Genomic DNA, 6402 nt, shown 5'->3' on the forward strand with positions numbered 1-6402 from the left:
GAATTAGTTATGAGAAATTCCAAATGTTAAAAAAAAAAAAAAAAAAAAAAAAAAAAAAAAAAAAAAAAATTCACCACAGCGTTTTTTTTTTTTTTTTTCTTCTTCTTCTTCCTCCGCGACACGCTGCGTTACATTTTTTTTTAAAAAAGTGTAATGGCGTAATAAAGCATAATTTTATTTTTTTTGCCGACGTTCAATTGAGTCCGTGCATGCTCCGCGTTTCTGCCTCTCGCAGGTTTGTGTTGCGGTTCCTCCTGTGGAAATTTCTTCCGCCATATACAAGGGCAGATTCAGAAATTGCAGCGCCGGCCTGTGTATTAGCCTACATGGAGAAAAAAAAAAAAGAAAAGAAAAAGGAAAAAAAAAGTCTGAGGAGAAGACTAAAATAATAGTTGGTCGATTAAAAAGTTACACACGGGGGGGACTGGAAATTACGCAGAGGAAAATATTCTCATGTGGAGTGAGATCATTATTGAAGCAGGCTGTTACTGCAGCTCTACTCTTGGGACTATTTTGATCAGATGATACCGTTTGATTAGGTCAATGTTACGCTTATTTGGCCGATGCACTTTCTGGGTTGAACTATGATAACCTCTTGGTCACATACTTTTCACAGTGTTTTCCCTTCATTGTTACTCATTTTAAATGGAAAGGAAAATAGAAACCCTGCACGAGCAGTTTGCTCCAAAACTGTTCAAGACTGAAGTTGTTGAATTGTTTAGTGTGCGCAATTAGACCAATTATGACTTTTACCAGACTTTGGTCCAAAAAAAAGTGATATGAAATCTACTACATCTGTTAATGTTAGTCACTGCAGAAGTCTCCATATAGTTTGTTCATAAATCCAGAGCAAGGTTTTGGTTGGCCAACACATTTTCATTTCAAAACCCTACTCTGAGAATTAGCAATCTTTTTTTCTTTTGAAATAGTTTAGTTTTGGTTTCTGGAGAAAAGTTATTGTGCCAGGATGTTCAAAGAAACAGCTTTTTCTTGTGAATAAATAGTTTATAGAATTTCTAATAAATAAATTCTACATGTTTAGGCTGTGATATTTGTGCTGAATTATTTATACTAGACAATAATATAAACATGCACAGTTACAATAATAACAGCGATGATGCAAAAATAATAATAACTAAAAAGAACAATTATAACATCTCAGAGTTGCAATATAGCAACAGTTCCCATGAGCAGAAACAGCATTAACCTGCAATAGATAATAAAGACATTAAGCCTTTTATTCTCACATTTGCAAACCTCTCATAAGTAATCTGAAGAATTAATAGATTCATTATTATCAAAAATGAATTATTTAATCAATTATTAATGTATCCAGTTAATCAATCAATTAATAATTCAATGTGTATTACATAGTGAGTTAGAATTTATGGGTATCCATTAATCAGAAAATGAGAAAAGTCCACAATAAATTCAGTATTATTTCATCTTTGACTATCAACCGGATTTACTTTTATTAAGGTTTTCTTATTTTTCACATTTACAGTAAATCACAGTGTTTCTAATTATGTTAACACTCATGACATAAATAAACTAGCTGTGGTTTTCTTTTGCATCTAAACCCTTCTTATGTTGTGGCAGTTTTACATTTTGTTAAGTTTTGACATTCATGACAGAAAACACACTCTTGACTCTTAAAAGCTTTATCATGCACTTGTTTTTAGAAGTGACCTAATACAATGAAGGTTTTACTCTTTTCAAGCTAATTTGTATCTGGAACACCAATTCTTGAGTCGATTTCCTGGCAAAAACTGCACCATGAAGACCAAGAAACACTCCAAAGTAATCTGTGACAGTTAGTGAAAAGTAGAAATTAGTGGAAGGGTGCAAGAACATGACCAACGCACCAAATATCCCAGTACGGTCTATCAGAAATGTAGCATAACTGCAAATCTGCTTCCTTAAAAACTTAGCATCCTTACAAGAAGGGCACTAATGGAGGCCACCAAAGAGGTCTGCGGCAACTCTGCTGCAGGCTTCCAGGTGCTTCACAGGGTGGTGAAAGAGAAAGTTAACTTTGAGAATAAAAGGAAGTCCAGAGGGCAGTGAGAGAGGCTGAAACAACGTGGAAACAATTTAATAGTTTGAAAAGATCAAATATATGTTTTTTGTGCATCACACTCATACTAAACACTAAACGCACTGCAAATCAGCAGAAAAACATCTACCATGAATCCTGGTGGAGGAAGTATCATGCTGATGCTTCTCTGCAGGAGGCTCTGGAGGGCTTGTGAGGGTGGGGGGTCAAATGAATGCAGCAAAAAAAAAAAGAAATACTGGAGGAAAAGTTGCTGCAGTCTGCAACTTGGGAGAGGATTTTTCTTCACGCAAGACAACAACTCCTAAACATGAAGTTACAGCTACACACGAATGACTGAAAAACAACAATGTTTATGTCTTGAAATGGCTGAGTCAGAGTCCAACCAAGAATTTGTAGCGGTACTTAAGACTTTACTGCAAACTTGTGTCTCTTGTGCAACTTCAGAGCTTGAGCAGTTGGGGAAAAATTGCATTTTGTCCACATGTTAAAAGCAGATAGACTAGGAGCTGTCAATGCTTTTAATAAAAAGGTGCCTCTTTTCAAAATCAATTGACGGATGTGAAATATTTTTTTGCTAATAAAATAAATTTGTGACGTTTTCACTTTGACTCTGTTAATGGAGGTTTTCAGTGTCAAAAATCCTAATTATATCAGCTGATTCATTGATTTATTTTTGTAAAACAACACAGAAACTGGAATCCATTTAGAGAATTAACTTAACTTTTCTCATGGGTGAAGCATGATTTATTTAAGCTCCACTATCAAATCAAGCAAGGCCATTTGGGTTGGGTATAAAGATATGATTCATATTCGAAAAAGCATACTCAATTTCTTGTTTTTCAGGGATATCTGAGACATGATGACACAACCAGAACGGCTCAGTAAAGACATTATCACCCTTTTGCAATTTTGATATCACTGATCATTTTATCAGTTATTCCGTATGTTTACAATATGGACACTGGCTAATTAGGTCATTCATTCTGTCTTCTTTAAAACAAGACTAAAACAGGGCAGTGTGAATATATGTACTTCCCTCTCGTTATCATGATGGTGTAGTTTCATCAGTTAAAGAGTTACTTTGCATGCTAATTCCATCTTTGAGAAATTGGTGCTGGTGTGATTTATAGCATATCACCTACAACGAAGTGTTTCTGATCTTTTATTTATACTTTTACACCAGATGAACCCTACGCCCTCTCTCGTGGTGTATTTGCGGTTTCTGTCCAGCAGAGAGCACTAACACACCAATAAATAGTCACTTCTCTTGGTCCTATGCACTGGCCAGTAGGTACAATGCTTAAAACCTGCTCACTTTTTGCTCTCTTTCTCCCTCTGCTGCTTGGACTTGGCAAGAAAGTTTATCATTCATTCCTATTTGAGTATTGTATTGCTTTTTAACAGGGACTGTTACATTTTTTTTAAGCTTAGGCATGTTTTTTAAACAGGCCTCATTTTGTCAAGGCACTTAACACCTCAGATCTTTTGCAAAATGAAACACCTCAATCAAAGCTCTACAGTTTATTAAAATTATTCCGTCACCACATGGCACACTCATGGCTCTCACAATCTAAGTCCGTATGAACCAGTCACAATCTAAAAATCACACCCAGACAATATCATCAGAAAAGTGGAAATGTTAAAAGGGTTTTGAGATTGAGCACAGCAGTGTGTAACTGTTTCAAAGAGAATCAGATCATATCGACCGTGTGTGTGCCATATGGTGACAAAATTGGGTTTTAATGAATTGTTGTATAGTTTTGAATGAAGGGTTTTATTTTGTGAAAGATCTGCAGTGTTCCAGTAATTGTGTGTTTAGTTGTGTGAAAAAAAGAAGGAATTCAAATACTTTGTGTGTATTAGAATAAAGCTTTGTCTCGAGTTTGCAGTTTATTTAAAGCACAGTCTCATACCAAAGCAATTAAAACTTCTTAAAAGAATGATAAAACTGTTGAAAATAAGTTGGAACATGTATACAGGCAGCACACACAAACACACAGCTAATGAAAAGCTACACAAAATTTCTTGAGTTAATTCTAAAAGAAAATAGTATAGGTGCAAGCCTCAACCAGAAGGAAGGCTGTTTCACACTTAAGAACCATAAATTGGACCTTAAATGCAGGTTTAAATTGAACCCTATATGCAATATAATGGAGCCAGTAGTGCTTTAAAGAACAGGAGCAAAATCAAAGTTGTGTCAGTTATTTGATAGACAGGTAGCCAGTGAAGCTGAAGAGCAGTGGGGGAGGTGTTTCTGAATCCTGCAGAAACATGTGGCAGCTCAGAAATTTGGGATCAAACCTAGAAACAAGAGTGTCCTCAATATTACAAAACACACTATATCTTTCCTCTATCATTTTTCACAGCTCAAGGTTGTCCTGACCTCATTTGAGCCTACTTTTTGAGAAATATCGCTTCAACTGGCAGAAGAACCCACAGGTGAGCAGAGCTGACAACAAGGATGCTATTTTTTCTCGTCGACCTACTTCAGCTTGAGAGTCGTTTGCTGCATGCTTAAGAGCTCTGCATTAGAAGACTGTTCCCCAACACTGATGTTACCACGATCTAGGTCTTCCAATATCTGAAATTAATAACACACAGAAAGAGAACAACAACTGACAGAGGAGGTTGATGTTTTTTGCGATGATATGAATTGCAGAAATATTTAGAGCCTTAAAATAAGTTTAGCCCAAAACTCTTATTGTGTGTCTCAAGTTGACCATATTCAAAGATCTTGGTATTCACTTTTGATTACTATAAAGTGTCCCTGCTCAGCAATCAAACCCTTCACTATGAAAGGAAATGCACTCTTGAATTGTTTTGCATTATGTGTGTGTTTATAAAATTTAAATTACGTTTTCTTTATCTCAAGATGTCCAAACCTACGTTCTTTTTTTCTTCTATTTATTTAAAGCAAGACTATGCAACTTTTTAAAGTAGAAATCACTCAAGCTTACATTTGCAAATGAATGGATGAATTGATTAGAAATAAAGCAATAAGCATAAGATGGCTAATGTTAACTATTGTAAAGTTTTGATACATATTGCTTTCTAACTGACATTGCTGAGTAAGTTTTCTGACTTTCTGACTTTTGACTACTTGTGTTATTGTTACATTACATTCAAGCATGTCACATAAAAACTTTTCAGTGGTTTCATTTTATGTCCACCAACTTCCAACTCAAAAGTTACCAAAACTGATCAACAAACAACATTCTCTTACTGAAGAGATGGAACCTTTAATGGAAATACTGCACTTTTTGTGCACGTATTTAAGCTCAGGCCACAAAAAAACCTAAACCACACAAGGGGAGTCCTGGATGTGGACTGTGTTGGTCACAAAGGCTGTACATAGACAAAAACAAAGCAAGTACACATACATTTGCTGTTGTTAGTGAATGTGACATCCAAAATACAGCAGATGCCTCATTTAAGCACTCATTGATGAGAGTGTTGATTTAGAAAACAGTTACATAGCACCAGCATGCTCAGTAAACAGAACAATACAATCTCTGAACAATCTCTGTTGACATCAGCATAACCAGTCATTACATTACAAAACTTCCTCCTTTACCTAATATGCATTCTTGGTACAAGAAAACAGTAGTTGATGGCTGGCCACAGACCAGTAAGAGCAGGTAGGAATCCCTGCTGTTGTTCGTTACGTTGCATCTGGTAATTGCAGGTTTTTGTCAAAGGCCAATCAAAGGCCTCCTTCACCCATTTGAAGTGTGTTATTTAGGAGCAACAAAGCTTGCTGACGCTCACCCCGAACCAAAAATAGAACCGTTTTGTTTTCTATGGTGACTGATTGTTGATTTACCATTTAAAAAACTAAAGGTGCTCATACATTCATTAAGCTGGGTTTGAATTTAGGCTAAACATAGCTTTTGTTTGGGAAAATATGCTATATTGTCATATGGCCATTTCACACAGAGTCACAGAGATTAGAGGATGAACATATATTTCATGTAACTGTGTCCCGTAAAAAGAAATGCAGTTTGAGGACATGTGGAGCTTCACAAAGTAAGTAAACAGCAATAAATTATAACTCAAGATCCAGTCACTAGCTTTTTTTCCAGAGCTTTCAACCACATCTCACAGTCTTCAGTCTTTGCACAAGTTTGTTCAGTTGTCATCAAGATGTAATGTTTCACTAAACTTAGCACAAAGAGTGAAGTCTAACTCTGTCAAACTAAAAGAAAAATATACATCTTCCAGTATTTAAAGCATCACAATATGTAACACAGGTCACATTTTAGTACTTTGCTAAGTGGCTTTCGTAAACAAGCAACAAGAGATAAGAATATATTTCAAAGAGAAGAGGACATTTATGTTTTAAA

This window comes from Anoplopoma fimbria, chromosome 14, assembly GCF_027596085.1.
Source record: "Anoplopoma fimbria isolate UVic2021 breed Golden Eagle Sablefish chromosome 14, Afim_UVic_2022, whole genome shotgun sequence".
Classification (NCBI taxonomy): Eukaryota; Metazoa; Chordata; class Actinopteri; order Perciformes; family Anoplopomatidae; genus Anoplopoma; species Anoplopoma fimbria.